Raw genomic sequence first — 17,041 nt, 5'->3', positions numbered from 1 at the left:
TCCTCAAGGGCTTCTTTTCCATGGGTCCAGATGATGAAGATGTCATCAATGTAGCGCAAGTAGAGTAGGGGCGTTAGGGGACGAGAGCTAAGGAAGCGTTGTTCTAAGTCAGCCATAAAAATGTTGGCATATTGTGGGGCCATGCGGGTACCCATAGCAGTGCCGCTGACTTGAAGGTATATATTGTCCCCAAATGTGAAATAGTTGTGGGTGAGGACAAAATCACAAAGTTCAGCCACCAGGTTAGCTGTGACATTATCAGGGATACTGTTCCTGATAGCTTGTAGTCCATCTTTGTGTGGAATATTGGTGTAGAGGGCTTCTACGTCCATAGTGGCCAGGATGGTGTTTTCTGGAAGATCACCGATGGATTGTAGTTTCCTCAGGAAGTCAGTGGTGTCTCGAAGATAGCTGGGAGTGCTGGTAGCGTAGGGTCTGAGGAGAGAGTCTACATAACCAGACAAGCCTGATGTTAGGGTGCCAATGCCTGAGATGATGGGGCGTCCAGGATATCCAGGTTTATGGATCTTGGGTAGCAAATAGAATACCCCTGGTCGGGGTTCTAGGCATGTGTCTGTACGGATTTGTTCCTGTGCTTTGTCAGGGAGTTTTTTTAGCAGATGGTGTAGTTTCTTTAGGTAATCCTCAGTGGGATCAGAGGATAATGGCCTGTAGAATGTGGTGTTAGAGAGCTGTCTAGCAGCCTCTTGGTCATATTCCAATTTATTCATGATGACGACAGCACCTCCTTTGTCAGCCTTTTTGATTATGATGTCAGGGTTGTTTCTGAGGCTGTAGATGGCGTTGTGTTCTGCATGGCTGAGGTTATGTGGCAAGTGATGTTGCTTTTCCACAATTTCAGCCTTTGCACGTCGACGGAAGCACTCTATGTAGAAATCCAGTCTGTTGTTTCGACCGTCCGGAGGAGTCCACGCAGAATCCTTTTTTTTGTAGTGCTGGTAGGGAGGATTCTGTGGGTTAGTATGCTGTTCAGAGGTATGTTGGAAATATTCTTTGAGTCGGAGACGTCGAAAGTAGGATTCTAGGTCACCGCAGAACTGTATCATATTCATGGGTCTGGAGGGACAAAAGGAGAGGCCCCGAGATAGGACAGACTCTTCTGCTGGGCTAAGAGTATAGCTGGAAATATTAACAATATTGCTGGGTGGGTTAAGGGAACTGCTGTTGTGGCTGCTTGTGGCATGTAGCAGTTTAGATAGTTTAGTGTCCTTTTTCCTTTGTAGAGAGGCAAAGTTTGTCTTGTAAATGGCTTGTCTAGTTTTTGTAAAATCTATCCATGAGGAAGTTTGTGTGGAAGATTGGTTTCTTATGAGAGTATCCAGTTCTGAGAGCTCATTCTTAATCTTTCCCTGTTTGCTGTATAGGATGCTGATCAGGTGATTTCGCAGTTTCTTTGAGAGTGTGTGACACAGTCTCTCAGCATAGTCTGTGTGATATGTAGATTGTAATGGATTTTTTACCTTTAGTCCTTTTGGTATGATATCCATCTGCTTGCATTTGGAAAGGAAGATGATGTCTGTCTGTATCTGTACGAGTTTTTTCATGAGGTTGATGGATTTCCACTCCATACGGCTAAATGCAGTGCCTTGCATAATGAAAGGTTTCAGAGTAGCAGCCGTGTTAGTCTGTATCCGCAAAAAGAAGAACAGGAGGACTTGTGGCACCTTAGAGACTAACAAATTTATTAGAGCATAAGCTTTCGTGGACTACAGCCCACTTCTTCGGATGCATATAGAATGGAACATATATTGAGGAGATATATATACACACATACAGAGAGCATAAACAGGTGGGAGTTGTCTTACCACCTCTGAGAGGCCAATTAATTAAGAGAAAAAAAACTTTTGAAGTGATAATCAAGCTAGCCTAGTACAGACAGACAGTTAGATAACAAGTGTGAGAATACTAACAAGGGGAGACAGATTCAATGTCTGTAATGGCTCAGCCATTCCCAGTCCTTATTTAAACCGGAGTTGATTGTGTCTAGTTTGCATATCAATTCTAGCTCAGCAGTTTCTCGTTGGAGTCTGTTTTTGAAGTTTTTCTGTTGTAATATAGCCACCCGCAGGTCTGTCACTGAATGACCAGACAGGTTAAAGTGTTCTCCCACTGGTTTTTGAGTATTTTGATTCCTGATGTCAGATTTGTGTCCATTAATTCTTTTGCGTAGAGACTGTCCGGTTTGGCCAATGTACATGGCAGAGGGGCATTGCTGGCACATGATGGCATATATCACATTGGTAGATGTGCAGGTGAACGAGCCCCTGATGGTATGGCTGATGTGATTAGGTCCTATGATGATGTCACTGGAATAGATATGTGGACAGAGTTGACATCGGGGTTTGTTACAAGGATAGGTTCCTGGGTTAGTGGTTTTGTTCAGTGATGTGTGGTTGCTGGTGAGTATTTGCTTTAGGTTGGGGGGTTGTCTGTAAGCGAGGACAGGTCTGTCTCCCAAGATCTGTGAGAGTAAAGGATCATCTTTCAGGATAGGTTGTAGATCTCTGATGATGCGCTGGAGAGGTTTTAGTTGGGGGCTGAAGGTGACAGCTAGTGGTGTTCTGTTATTTTCTTTGTTGGGCCTGTCTTGTAGGAGGTGACTTCTGGGTACTCGTCTGGCTCTGTCAATCTGCTCTTCTGTGAATACCAAAAGCAATCTAATGCTGCTGCTATCCATGTCAGACACCACGTCAGGCAACTGTGACTCCCGCTGCCTTCACAACATCAAGATTGATTCCACTGCCATTCGTGATGTGCTACTGACAGCTAGCAGAGCAGTGCGGGATCCGTTCCTGCAGATAGAGGTGGTGGGCTGAGCAGAAAACAAGGGACGTTGAAAAATGCTGCGAACTGGAGACGGAAGCACATGGAATGCTGGGACGGAAAGCAATGCATCATAGGACATTGAGCCCGGAGCCATGATGTGCCATGATCCGCTCTGCTTTCCCACAACACCTATCAACACAAGATGCAGACCTGAACTGTGGGATAGTTACCCACAGTGCATTAGTCTCACTGTTGCTGCAATGGTCCCGCGTGTGGATGCGCTATGCCAAAAGAGAAAGACAGTGTGAACGTGCAACAATAGTTTTCTTTAAAGGCTTTTTGGTCATTGAATAAACTTTCAGTGAAAAAAATCTTCCAGTGTAGACATCGCCTCAATGCAATGAAAGCCAGGCTACAGAGCCATGCTGTAGGGAGTCTCCATTCACCTAGTTATTGAAAATCTGAGAGTGGGGGGAAAAAATCTTTAGCAAGACATGTGCCGGAGGAAACATCCCAACTAGAACACACCTGAGGGAAAAGTCTTGGATGTCACTGATAGCAGCTCCATGGAAACACCTGCTCATTTGCACTAGTGGCCACAACAAAGACAATGTTCTGATGACTAAGGAATGGGATGGAGAATTTCCTGCTCTGGAGATGCACTCAGTTTTGGTCACTCAGCCTCTATAAAGGATATAGCCACTAGAAATGGGTTTTCTGAGACAGGCTATAAGAATGGGGGAGGCTGCCATATGCGGACAGACTGAAAATCTGGGACTGTTTAGTGTAGAGAAGAGACAAATAAGGGGGCATAGGATAGAGGAGAACAAAATAAAAGAATGGAACTGATTACATTAAAATGAACAGTTGCCAATCAGTAATAGCTTTATACAGATATCCTTCAAAAGAGCTAATTCCCCAAAGCTGAGGCAAATTATCAGCAAAACTGATTGTGAGGAAAAATTTAGACAGAAAAATGGGAATGAAAAATGGGAGTTCTTTAAGAAGAGTTTATTAAAGAGCTAAAAAGCCACGATTCCACAATCAAGGAAGTGGACAACTTCGGTTAAAAACCCAGTTCAGTGGGAAAGTGAAGGCAGGAATTAAGGGGGGGAAAGCAACATATAACAAATGGGAAAAAGGGAAAATAATTGGCAAGCAATACAAATTGGAAGTTATGAAAATTGATACAGGACATTACAGACATCGGGGGAAATCCATGCTTTGCAGGGCTAAGGAGAACAAAAAGGAGGCTATTAAGTATATTAAGAACAAAAGAAATCCTAGAAAAGGTAAAGGCTAATCTCTAAAGGGAGAAAGGAAACTTGTTAATCATGCAGAAAAGGTCGATTTGTTCAAGAACTATTTTTGTTCTGCATTTGCAAAGAAGCAGTATGAGGTACTCATATCATATGTGGTAGTGAAACCCTTTCCCGTCTATTAGCAGTCAACGAGCATGTTAACCAGTATCTAGAGTAGAACCTTAGAATCACAAACACCAGAGTTATGAACTGACCGATCAACCACACATCTCATTCGGAACCGAAGGAGGCAGTCAGGAAACAATGGAAAAGCTGATATGGAATATGTTAAAAAAAAAAAAGACAATTTCATCCTTTCATGAGAGCACACGTTTGGTGGACCAAGGGAACCAAACAGATGTAATAGACTTCAATTTCTGTGAGACATTTGATTTAGTAGGGAAAAACATTCAATTAAAAAAATGAACACTATACAATATCAGTAGATTTTGTTAAATGTTAAATGGACTAAAAGCTGGCTATCTAAAATGAACAAACAGAGAACAGTTTCCAACCAGTAATAGCTTTATACAGATATCCTTCAAAAGGACTAATTCCCTCAGAAAGCAGTTGTCAATGGGCCATTGTCAGTAAATGGGGGTGTCTCTAGTGGGGTTTGCAGGGATCAGTCCTAGACCAAATGCTATTCAATATTTTCATCAATGATCTGAAAGCAAATAGAAAATGGTTGCAAGTAAAATTTGCGGATGACCCCAAGATTGGCAGAGTGGTTACAATGAGGCGGCCAGGGCAGGCATACCGATTGGTCTGGAGCATTTGTTGAGCAAGGCCCATGCAAACAAAATGTTGTAATACAGTCAAATGTAAAGTGGTCCGCTCAGAACAGGGAATGCAGGCCCCACCCTCAGGCTAGGGCACTGTATCATGGAACGCAAGGACCCTGAAAAGGATTTAGGGGTCATTGTGGACAAGTAACTCATTGTAAGCTCCCAGTGTGATGCTGTGGCCAAAAGGGCTAATGCGATCCTTGGATGCATAATCAGGGGAGTAGTGCATTGGAGCAGGGGAAGGATTTTACTGACTGCATCAATTCTGGTGTTCACATTTCAGAAAGGATATTGAAAAATTGGAGAGGGTGCAGAAAAAAACCACAAAAATGATTGGAGACTGGAGAAGATGCCTAAGAGAGAGAGAGAGATTTAAAGAGCTTCATCTATTTATCTCATCAAAAAGACAATCAAACAGAGACTTCTATGGGGAATAAACCATTGGTGCTAATGGGCTCTGTAATCTAGTTTAGAAAGGCAGAGGAAGACCCAATGGCTGGAAGCTGAAGCCAGACAAATTCCAATCAGGTATAAGACCCAAATGATTAGCACTGAGGGTGATTAACCGTTGGGAAAAACTGGAAAGGGAAGTGGTGGATTCTCCAACTCCCCATGTCTGCAGATCCAGACTGGATGCTTTTGTGGAAGATCTGCTTGAGGGCTTGTCTACACTTAAAACACTACAGCGTAGCTGCAAAGCGCTTAAGTGTAGACACTACTTACAGCTACGGCAGGGGTTCTCCCATCAGCGGAGGTAATTCACCTCCCCGAGAGGTGGTAGCGAGGTCGATAGAAGAATTGTTCCATCAACCTCATGCTGTTTACATCGGGGTAAGGTTGATATAGCTCAACCTCTGAAATGCAAGAGGAGGAGGTGAGAGTCCCTGTGCATTAACTCACACCCAGCTGGCTCCTGAGGTCTTTACTCAGTTCTCACTCCAAGGGGAGTTTTGCCTCAGTGGAGCCTGAGAACATATGGGCCACGGCCTCAGAATTTTACCTTGTATTGTCCATCTACTATCCCCTTTCAACCTGAAGGATCCCCTGTGTCACTGAAATGCAGCCCCCTTGGGGTTGGAGGCCATCAGCCAGGGGCAGAGCAAAGAGGGACATTTTGGCCAGTGATATCGGAGCAAACACATCCCCTCTGGCAAGGGCCCTGGCATGTTTAATGGCTGTGCAGAGTGGAAAGGACCACAGACCTATTCTCTATCCCATCACTCTCTCCTTGCACTGGGTTTGACGAGCAGGTAAGCTCCTCAGCAAGAGATGGTGTCAGGGTTTCTTCCGCACTCTGAACTCTGGGGTACAGATGTGGGGACCCGCATGAAAGACCCCCTAAGTTTATTTTTACTAGCTTCAGTTAAAAACTTTCCCCAGGCACAAATTCCACCTTGAACAGTATGCTGCCACCACCAATTGATTTCAACAAATATACAGGGAGGCCCACTTGGAGCCCTACCTTCCCCAAATATCCCCCCAAACATCCCCCCAAACCCCTACACCCCCTTTCCTGGGGAGGCTTGAGAATAATATCCTCACCAATTGGTACAGGTGAACACAGACCCAAATCCTAGGATCTTAAGAACAACAAAAAATCAATCAGGTTCTTAAAAGAAGAATTTTAATTAAAGAAAATGTAAAAGAATCACCCCTCTAAAATAAGGATGGTAAGTACTTTACAGAATAACAAAAGACTCAGGTACACAGAGGATTTCCCCTCTAGGCAAAACCTTAAAGTTATAAAAACAGGGATTAACCTCCCTCTTAGCACAGGGAAAATTCACAAGCTAAAACAAAAGGTAATCTAATGTATTTCTTTTCTGCTATTCCTAACTATTTCTGCAAGACTAGATGCTTAGTTCAGATATATTTTCCTCTGTCCTGTTTCCTGGCTGGCTCCGAGAGACACAGACAGAAAAACTTCTCCCCTTATTGGTCCTTTTGGTCAGGTGCCACCCAGGTTATCTGAGCTTCTTAACCCTTTATAGGTAAAAGAGGAATTAACCCTTTACAGGGTAAAAAGGGATTTTATGCTACCCTTAGCTGTATGTTTATGACAGATGGGTACCTGTGAATTCTGAGACAGACGTGTCTTCTCTGGGAATCCCTCACAGGCAGCCGTTTCCCACACCTCTCTCACCCCAGCATCTGCAGCAGCATCCCACACTGAGAGCCGACACAGGGGTGTGCACCATTTATAATATAGCTGTGTGCAATCCCGGGGGTGGGGGTCGCTCAGCCTCTAGGGGAGAAGCGGCATCTGAATGGAAACTGGCTGGAGACGGGAGACTCTCTAGCCAATGTCTCTCTTTCAATGTCTGTGCTTCTGTGCTATTTATGCAGCTTTAGGAGTAAACAGTAATTAAGAGACTTTCCCAAAGGGAGATGAGAACTCCTGGGCTCTCTGCTGAGTCAGAGAGGAATTGGCTGCTCTGTGTATTTGTTTAGTTTTAAAAAGTATAGTTGATTACTAAGAAAACTAGGGTTAATGTCCAGCTCTTCAGAGGGTCTGATACCCTGTAAAGGCCCAATATTAATGGGTAGATAGTAGTCAGAGAGATCTGGAGAAAGGTGACTGAGGGGAGACACGAACACTTTCTGCAGGCAAATGGGGCTATTGCTAAGGCATCAGAGATCAGTAATTCTCATCAGTAACTATCAAATACTGTGTAGCAGGTTTCATTGAAGGATTTTCAAAACACCTGGCAAAGGAAAGTCACTGTGAACATATCATCATTATACTGATAGGTAAACTGAGGCAAAGGGAGACATAACTTAGTGAAGGTCACACAGAGAATGACAGACTGAACCCAGGAGCCCTGACTTCCCTGCTGTAACCACAGTCTCTCCATTAGTAACTGAGCGCATGACAAGAAGGAAATTTATTCATGGTGTAGCAGGGCTTGTTCGTTAGGTAGGTGTGACAGACTTGCTCAGGATGCAACCTGGAATGGGGGTACTGCTGAGCCCTCTGGCATACCAATGTGGGCTCCCTCTCACACTGTGAGGCTGTGACAAGCTGCAATCGTCTCCAGGTTTTGCACTTCCACAGCCAGACACAGCCAGGGATGCACCCAGCTGCAGTTACATGAATGCTTTTACTAGGCACTCATGAACCAACAATAGAGAAGCTCCAGCCAATTACCCCTCACCCGAGCTCCCCAGCCTAGGACCCCAGAGCTTACCCTGGTCAGAAGCCCTGCGAGGGTTCATTTATTACCCAGTCTGCCCCACCCTCAATGTGGAGAGGACAATGCACCAGCCCCTGTTCCTGAGCAGGTTTCCCTTTTGCATTTCAAACAACACACTGTATTAGGTAAAAAAAATATAAAACTGATTTATTAATAATAGGATAGATTTTAAGTGATTATAAGTAATAAGTGTCAATTACCTAAGAAATAAAGCAAAATCACAATCTGAGTTCTAGAAACTAGACAAGATTTGAATCACACCGTATGTCAGCCTGATGGTACAAACAGTCCACCTGCCTTCCATACTCAGGCTAGAAATCCCTTCAGCCTGAGACCAAATCCTCAGTTCGGTCCTTGTCCCTAAGGTTTATCCAGGTATTAAGTTACTGGGAGGAGTGAGGCAATGTGATTTTGTTACCTCCACCTTTTATGGCTTCTTCCATGTGGAGGGAACTTCATTTTCCCAAGCAAAAGCCCCCAGTACATTTAGTGGAAAAGTAGAGGCACAAATGGAATTCAATGTTACATGACCTGGTCACACACTCGCATGCTTTCATAGCTTTACGCACAAAAATGATACATGCATATAAAACGGGTAATCATATTCAGCAAATCATAAATCTTTCATTGATACCTTACATGACATAATTTGTATAAAATATATCATAATCATATCACCATGGTAAATATGGGAGAGCCAGGGAGTTGCTTTGGGTCGTAGAATGTCACACCTCCCCCTTAGTTTACTGCAGGAGTGTTAGTCACTGACTAGTTTGGAGGGCGTGTGCAAGAAGCCTTCTTAAGGTGTGGAACATACAACGCCCAAGTGTTGCAAACATTGCAGTGTTCTCCACAAGTGGTTTTGCAAAGTTCTGTGTGCCTTCTCTGGGTCACTAGAAAACCTCTCTTTGTATCTGTGCAGCATTGTCAACCATTGTTCTTTTCCAGCTGGTGATAACTCAATACAGATATTCCTCAATGCCATGCAATGGTGTGCCTCGGTTTCCCCTTCCACACAGAAGACCAGAATTATGATGGTTTCCCTACTGTTACAAGCTTTGAGCCTGTTTACAGGTGTTAGTTGAGAAGCAGTATCCCCATAGGACTTCTTGTTTACTATTTGTAGCATGTCCAAAAGCTTTTCCCCAAAATCATGCATGTTACACCTTTTCATAGGATTTACCATCAGTACCAAATCCTTTGTTGTAAGATTTCCCATTAGCAACAGACACTGCATCATGAGATTTAACAATAAACACCAAATCTTTTATCACAGGTAGGTGTTTCCAAGGATTTTTATTATACCATGCCTTCTGCTTGGACAGTTTGATTTGTTCAATACGCATTGTGTCTTTCAACTCTTCCCTGAACCTTAACATGTGTTTAGTTACTGGGTTTCCTTTCCCCTCAGTATCTCCTTGTAACGAGGCGGCCCTTGGCAGGACACTACTGAGAGTATCAATTGAGGACAAATTGCTTAGAGCAGGGCAATCAGAGCCCAAGGCTGGGGGTCCTTTACATTTAAGGCACCAAACCAGCCAAACAGAGAGGACTTTGGTTTTACCCCACTGGCTAACCAGAAGTCATACAAGCAATTCCCTCAGATACTCTCGTTCCCTTGTATCACCACCAGCGCCACTCCTTATGGGGATGAATGGTTATGAAAACCAAAACCCCAGTAAAAGAAAAAAAGGTTCTCCTGAACCCAAACGACCAAGCCCCAGACCCAGGTCAATCTACAAGTTAAATCTTACCCACAAATCACGTTGTCAATTCTGTAGAATCTAAAATCTACAGCTTTATTTATAAAAAGAAAGAAATATAGATGAGAGTTAAAATTGGTTAAATGGAATCAAATACATACAACAATTGCAAAGTTCTAAGTTCAGGCTTGTTGGGATTACTGCTGATTTAAACCAAGCAAGTCTCTGCAGTACAAACATCCCAGTCTGAATGGGTCCTTCAGTCCTTTGTTCAGAACTTCAGTTTCAAGCACAGTTCCCCCAGAGGTCAGAAGCAGGATTGAAGACAAAATGGAGGGGATTCCAGGGCCCTTTATATCCTCTGCCATGTGGAAGGACACCTCTTTGTTCTTACTGTGGAAAATCACAGCAGCAAGATGGACTTTGGAGTCACATGGGCAAATCACATGTCCATGAATGACTCAGTTTGCAGGAGCCAGCCATTGCTCACGTGCTATCTTGAACGTTCCCAGGAAGGCTCCTCAGATGTGGATTGAAGTCTCCCAAGGTCCATTGTGAGTTAAGTGTTTCTTCATTGGTCACTTACTCAGAATAGTCCTTTCTCAAGGAGCTGACCAAATGCTTCACTGATGCTATGTAGAAACAAACACATTGAAATACAAGTACATAGCAAATATTCATAACTTCAAATACAAAAATGATACACACATACAGATAGCATTATCATAACCAGCAAATTACAACCTTTTCATAGACACCTTACTTGACCTTCTTTGTACAAGATTTGGTACCACTATAGGACTTTGTTTGCAACAATGATCTATATGGTCACAGTTAATGGCAATAATGTCACACCCCTTCAGGAGGGATCTCACTCTAAGGCGATCTTTGGGGTCTTGGTATGCTGGGGTCTGATGAGGTAAGGAAGTAAGTGGGCTTTACATGTTGGCTAGCCCTCTGCGGAGCTGCTTTCCAACCCCAGGGTTATGCCCATAGAAATAATCCACCATCCTCTTGGACTTCCCTTGTGATCCCCACTCCCAGCTCTGGGACCTTCCCCTCCCCTTTCCTAGAGGGTTGTGATCTGTGCTGTCTGAGCTAACAGGGGTATCATTTCACAGCTGCTTTGTGTCTTCGCAACCCAGGGAATTTCCTCCTCCCCTCTGTCAGTTGGGTCATTAGCATTTCCACAGACAACCATTGATTCAGTTGGACCTGCATCCTGTCTGGAAGAGACAGAGTTTGTTCCTGACGAGCTTGTGAAAACTAAGTCCTGAGAAATCGGTAGCTGGATTGGGGTACCCTCCGTCACCCCCTTCTCTATCTCCCAGAGGTCAGTTGTGTGACTGCTCCGCTCTGGCAGGTCAGTTACACAGTTCCCTCTCGAAGCCTGAGCCACAGGTTGGTGCCTGGGAACACATATGCTGAATCAGCCATTCTGTCCTGGGCATCCTCCCCCATGTGATCAGTGAGGAGACATTCCTGTACTCCCACTATTCCTCCCCCTGTTCCTCCTCTGGGCCCCCCTCTAGGACACATACTCCTTTGCTTTCTAGAGTGGGAACTATCCCTGTTCATCTGTGAAGGACTCACAGCTAACAGCCTGGACAGTTGTCTCAGTGGCAGGCTCCACACCCCGCTCCCTTCCTGAGGCGGTGTTGCCTCCTGCTGCAGTGTTAAAGGAACCCACACCCACCTCCTCAGTGGTTTCTATGATTCTATCACCCTTCTCTGGCTCCCCTCCAGAACACATCTCCCTTTGCTCCCTAGCATTGGGTTTGTCCCTTGTTTAGTAGCAACATGGACATTTTTCTCCCTGAGGCGATGCTGCCTTCAGCTGCAGGGCAGGAGCTGGTCTCAACCACCCCCACCCCTACCCCTGGAAGCATTCAGTTTCTCACTGCTGCATGGGAATCAAGGAGACTCCCAGGAACTGGTGAAGAAAAGAGAGAGACTTTCCCCTTTCCCTCTGAGGTCCCAGCAGAATGCTCCTTTTTGCTGCAGGTGGACACTTCAACTGCCTGAGCTACACGGAAGAAATCATTGCCAATTAGCTTCCAACCCCTTGGTTTCTATGTGCACTTCAGCCAAAATCACCTTTTACAATATAGCTGTGTGCAATCACAGGGGCACAAGGATTATGTAACCACCAAATTATAAAAACTCTGTCCTGTCCGTATGTCACCTTGTTGCACTATAGTCCTCCTAACCACCAAAATTTCTGCCCCTGGATCTTCCCACTCAAGGTGTTTCCTGCCATTAATGCTGACCGCCTTTAACTGTTTCATGCCTAGTTGTGCAGAGGCTGATTTTACAAACCTAGTATGATAAGTAACAGGTGCCTGAGGGGCTTCTGTGCTCAGAATCACAGCATTCACATGGGCTACCTGCTGCCTGCTTCCTCTGAGCACAGGGCGTTTAGCCCTCGGGCGATCAGTGGAATTATAATGATAGCACCTCCGGGAGTCTTTGGTTTTTTCCAGCAGATTAGGGTTGGGGATTAGAAGAATGGGGTAAAATGGGACCATGCTTCCCACCCAGTGTAAACCCCTCCATCTCTAGTTTATGCACAATAGATACTTATTTCTGCTAAAAATCATCAGCTAGAGAAGCCATCTATCCACATTTTTCATGTTTTTGTCCCATAAACACTGTTTCACATCATCTTTACATATGTTTAAGATGGGCCCCTGACCAATTAGGTCAAATGTTCCTTCAAAACTTATAACATCTGTGCCCCTTACCCAGTTTCCCATCAAATCATTCATTTTGTTTACATATTTCACATTACACACCAGCACCCCTCTTAAGATTCCTAAATTTCACTCTAAATGTTTCACGGGTAATCTGAAATTGTTTCAAAACCATTTCGTTGAATTTACAATAATCAAAAGCATCACCAATTGGCATTTTATTGACTATATCCAGTGCTTTACCAGTAAAATTAGCAACTAAAGTGGGTAACTTCTGGTCATCAGGAAACTTATGAATCACACACAGCCTCTCAAAGGTAGTGAAGTATTCAGCAATATCCCCTGCGTTGTTGTATGCAGGACACAGCTGTTTTCACTTGAGGATTTTTGGAGAGGTGGGAATCAGTGGAGTGGGGAGGTTCTGGTTCTGCTTTTACAGCAATTCCAATTGGTGAGTCCGCTCTCTCTCTTTCGTCTCAGTTTCTTGTTATTTTAGTTCCAAGCCCTTCTGTGTTCAGCCTCCTCTCTGGCAGCCTCTGCCTGAATTAGTGGCAAAATTCTCCTCTGTTCTTTTTCTACTGCCTGCAATCTGAATAGCTCTGATTTCACAATCCTTTCACTGTTTGCTCTCATCTTGCTGCTTTTCTTTCCCTACTTCCTTTTCCCAAAATAAGCAAACAGAAAATAAACTGGTAAGCTCTTTGACTGATCGCCACCCACCACACTTAAAGTCTCACTTAAAATTTCTACACCCGTGTATGAAGTGCAACTCTCACTCAGAACAAGAAGTTGTGCATTTCACCCTGCTTGCTTTGACAGACTATCCCAGACTGCAACCTGGAATTGGGGTACCACTGAGCCCTCTAGCAGACTAATCTGATTCCCCTCTCACACTGTGATTATGTGACAAGTTGCCGACCCCTCCAGGTCCTGCACTCACACAAACATTCACAGGCAGGGACACACCCGGCTGAGTTACATGAATGCTTTTGCCAGCCCCTCATGAACCAACAATAGAGAGGCTCCAGCCAGTTCCCCAGCTTAGGACCTAAGAAGCCTGACCAGTGCAAGTTTATTACCCACTCTGCTTCTCCCTCACTGTGGAGAGGACAATGAGCAGATTTCCCTTTTGCATTTCAAACAACACACTGTATTAGGTAAAAAACATAAAACAGATTTATTAACTACAGAAGGATAGATTTTAAGTGATAATAACTAATAAGCGTACAGATCAAAGTAGATTGCCTAAGAAATAAAGCAGAATTGCAATTTGAGTTCTATAAACTATAGAGTATAGGGTTTGACTGAAGCTCTACCTCAGTGATGGTACAAACAGTTCACCAATCTTCCGGGCCAGGATTTCTCCTTTCCAGCCTGGGACCAGCTCCCCAGTCAAAATCTTTTTCCTCTAGCCGTATTTTGAGGTGTTGAGTTGTGGGGGGAGTGAGCCCAAGTGATGCTGTCACTTCCCCCTTTTATAGCTTCTGCCAGGTGCAGGGAACTTCATTGTCACAAACAAAGCCCCCAACTCAGTCAGTGGGAAAGTACAGGCACAAGATGGAGTCCGGTGTCACATGAGCTGGTCAAATTCCCTTGCATGCTTCAGTGAGTCATAGCAGGGGCCATTACTCATATTCTGGCTACAATGTCTACAGGTAGCAGAGGGGTAGCCGTGTTAGTCTGAATCTGTAAAAAGCAACAGAGGGTCCTGTGGCACCTTTAAGACTAACAGAAGTATTAGAGCATAAGCTTTCGTGGGTGAATGCCCACTTCAGTCTTGCGTCACCCATGAAAGCTTATGCTCCAATACTTCTGTTAGTCTTAAAGGTGCCACAGGACCCTCTAATGTCTACAAGGAAAGTCCATCAGGTGGGGATAAGCTTATCCCATGGCCCATTGTGCTCATTGATGGGCCATCAACTTGAATACTGCTTGATTGCATGTAAACTACCTTGTGGGAGTTACCACAGAAGCAAACACAATTGAAATACAGGTACATATTTTTATATCTGAAGTTATGAATATTGACTGAGACATGCATACAAATAGGATAATCAAATTCATTGACACCTCACATGACATAGTTTGTACAAGATTTGTGGCAACTATATAAATGTGGTGAATATGGGGGTGCCAGGGTATTGCTTTGGGGTACAGTGTGTCACAGCAATCTATCAAACTAGAGCTCTTAGATCTAAGTTTGTATTTTTATGTAAGACATACATCCATGTCCTGAAAAATACTATGTTCTGGTCTGTACCCCAGGAGAAAAGGGAGCAGACGTACAGAGCAAAGGCAATTGAAAGAGTGTTTTCCCCGCTACCCATCACATGGGCAATATGTGACCCCCTGAAAATGTCCCTCTCACTTTCCTTGTTCAGCGAGTGTCACCTGCTCTTTCTATTTGTCAGACCTCAGCCTCACACACATTACTGGATCAACTGACCTTTTGCCACAGTATCTGTGGAGCCATTCGTTCCATCAGGCATCATCAACATCTTCATGGCAAATCCCAAAGGGACGTATCCTCCTTGCAAACCGAGCGCTGCCGGATTGATCTTTGGGAAGGTGTTTAAGGGGGTCAGGGTGCATATTAGCGCACCATCTGGTCTGTTGTGCCACCAAAGCTTTTGGCGCACAGGTGATCACTGGCCATATCATGACATTTCTCGGTGTGCCCACTTCAGAACTTGCTGGTCTTTCACTCTAGCAATGTGTCCCCAGCAAGAAAGCTGCCAAAACTGACACAGCTGATGGGGGCAGTTGTGGGTTCAATATATCCTCACTCCTGATCTTGTGCTGTTGATCTTGATACGGAGAAGCTGCTGGAGACCACGAGCATTGAAAATGTCAGCCCAGAGTTCCTCAGCCTGTCTCAGCCCCCCACATTTTGCTTCCCTCCACTGGAGCTGGGGGACCCATTGTTCTGTAGATCTGCAGCTTGGTAGCAACTTGTGGCCATGAAATCCCCCCCAAGGGTGCGCTGTATGAATGGAGAACCCACATCTTTCAAGCAGCCTCCAGCCCTGTCTATGAAGCTGCCAGCTGCCCAGCAATCCCTCTAGACCGGTTAATACTGAGCTGGTTGCAATTTGCACTTGCTGGCTGCTTGATGGGAATGGCCAGGGATTCGTTTTACTTGGATTAATAACCAGAGTAGTGTGCACTGCTTCTTGCCCAGCCAGATCACTGCTCAGCTGCAGTGGTTCACAGTGCTGCATTAGAAATGGCAGGGAGAGGGAGACGTGTGTGTATGTGTGCGTGTGTGTGGAGTTAGAAAGGAAAGGGAGAGAAAAGGAAAAAAAAATGCATGGAGAGAGTTGGGGGTGGGGAGAAGGGATGAAATCCAGTAGAACAGGGATTCCCTGCCTCTTCCATTCTGGGGAGCACTTTCCAAAGGAGAGAAATCCTCTCCCTGACCCTAAACTGGCACTGCCTAGTTCCAGAAACATTTCCTTCAGGGATTCTGGCTGGATCAGTCTGGCAACTGGAGCACTCTGGGAAATACTGAGGGCAGAGGAGAGTTGGCCACATTAAGGTGAAGAGAACATCTTGTGGACACCTCCCTGCAGGTTTGGGATCGCGCAGCTCCACTCCCATTCCACTCATAGTCACTGAGCATCCATGCACCAGCTCCAGGTTTGCTGTAACAGCCCCACTGAAGCTCCCACACCCAAACACCTGCCAGGCAGCTGTATTTGGGTCCCACATGCTGGACCCATGTGTGTTTGAGTTGGAGCAGAGTTCAGGCCCTACTCTCATTCTGGTTTTCTAGGCCCATTCTCAGGCCAGGTCTACACTACCCCCCTAATTTGAACTAAGGTACGCAACTTCAGCTACGTGAATAACGTAGCTGAAGTTCGAAGTACCTTAGTTCGAACTTACCTTGGTCCACACTCGGCAGGCAGGCTCCCCCGTCGACTCCGCGGTACTCCTCTCGCTGAGCTGGAGTACCGCAGTCGACGGCGAGCACTTCCGGGTTCGATTTATCGCGTCCAGACTAGACGCGATAAGTCGAACCCAGAAGTTCGATCGCTCGCCGCCGAACTACCGGGTAAGTGTAGCCAAGGCCTCAGGGTGGAGCTTCCATTCTAGCACCTCCCTCTGGGAGGAGAGACCTGCACGCCAAGCTCCAGGGACCTGAGACTAGTTTTGGCTTGGCTCCCAGTCTCTCCAATTGCTTCAACACACCTTTCTGAGAGCTCCTCCTTGGGCACACTGTTTCCAGTTTCTCTCTTTTTGGGCACAGGATCGTTAAAGCAAACAGCCCCAGGCCTTGCAAAAGGAGTTGTAAATCAATTCCTCTACTTTAGAGAGCACAAGATCCAGTTAAACACAATACAACACCTGCCCACCATTCCCTGCTTCAGTGTCCTCACTGCCATGGAGTGTTCTTTGGGATCTGGTCAGAGACCTCTAAGGTGTCCAGGAGCCATCTCCTGCAACTCCTGGCTTCTCCTCCATCTGGAGTGTGTCTCTCTGCTGCAGCCACAGCTCTGCAACCGAAGAGTCCCCTCTGCCGTCCTTGTGCCTCTCTCCTGCCCCAGCTTCTTCTGTCTCATCCAGTCTCTGAGT

The sequence above is a fragment of the Chrysemys picta genome, unplaced genomic scaffold, assembly GCF_011386835.1.
Source record: "Chrysemys picta bellii isolate R12L10 unplaced genomic scaffold, ASM1138683v2 scaf76, whole genome shotgun sequence".
NCBI lineage: Eukaryota > Metazoa > Chordata > Testudines > Emydidae > Chrysemys > Chrysemys picta.
Note: the sequence above shows the minus strand (reverse complement) of the source record.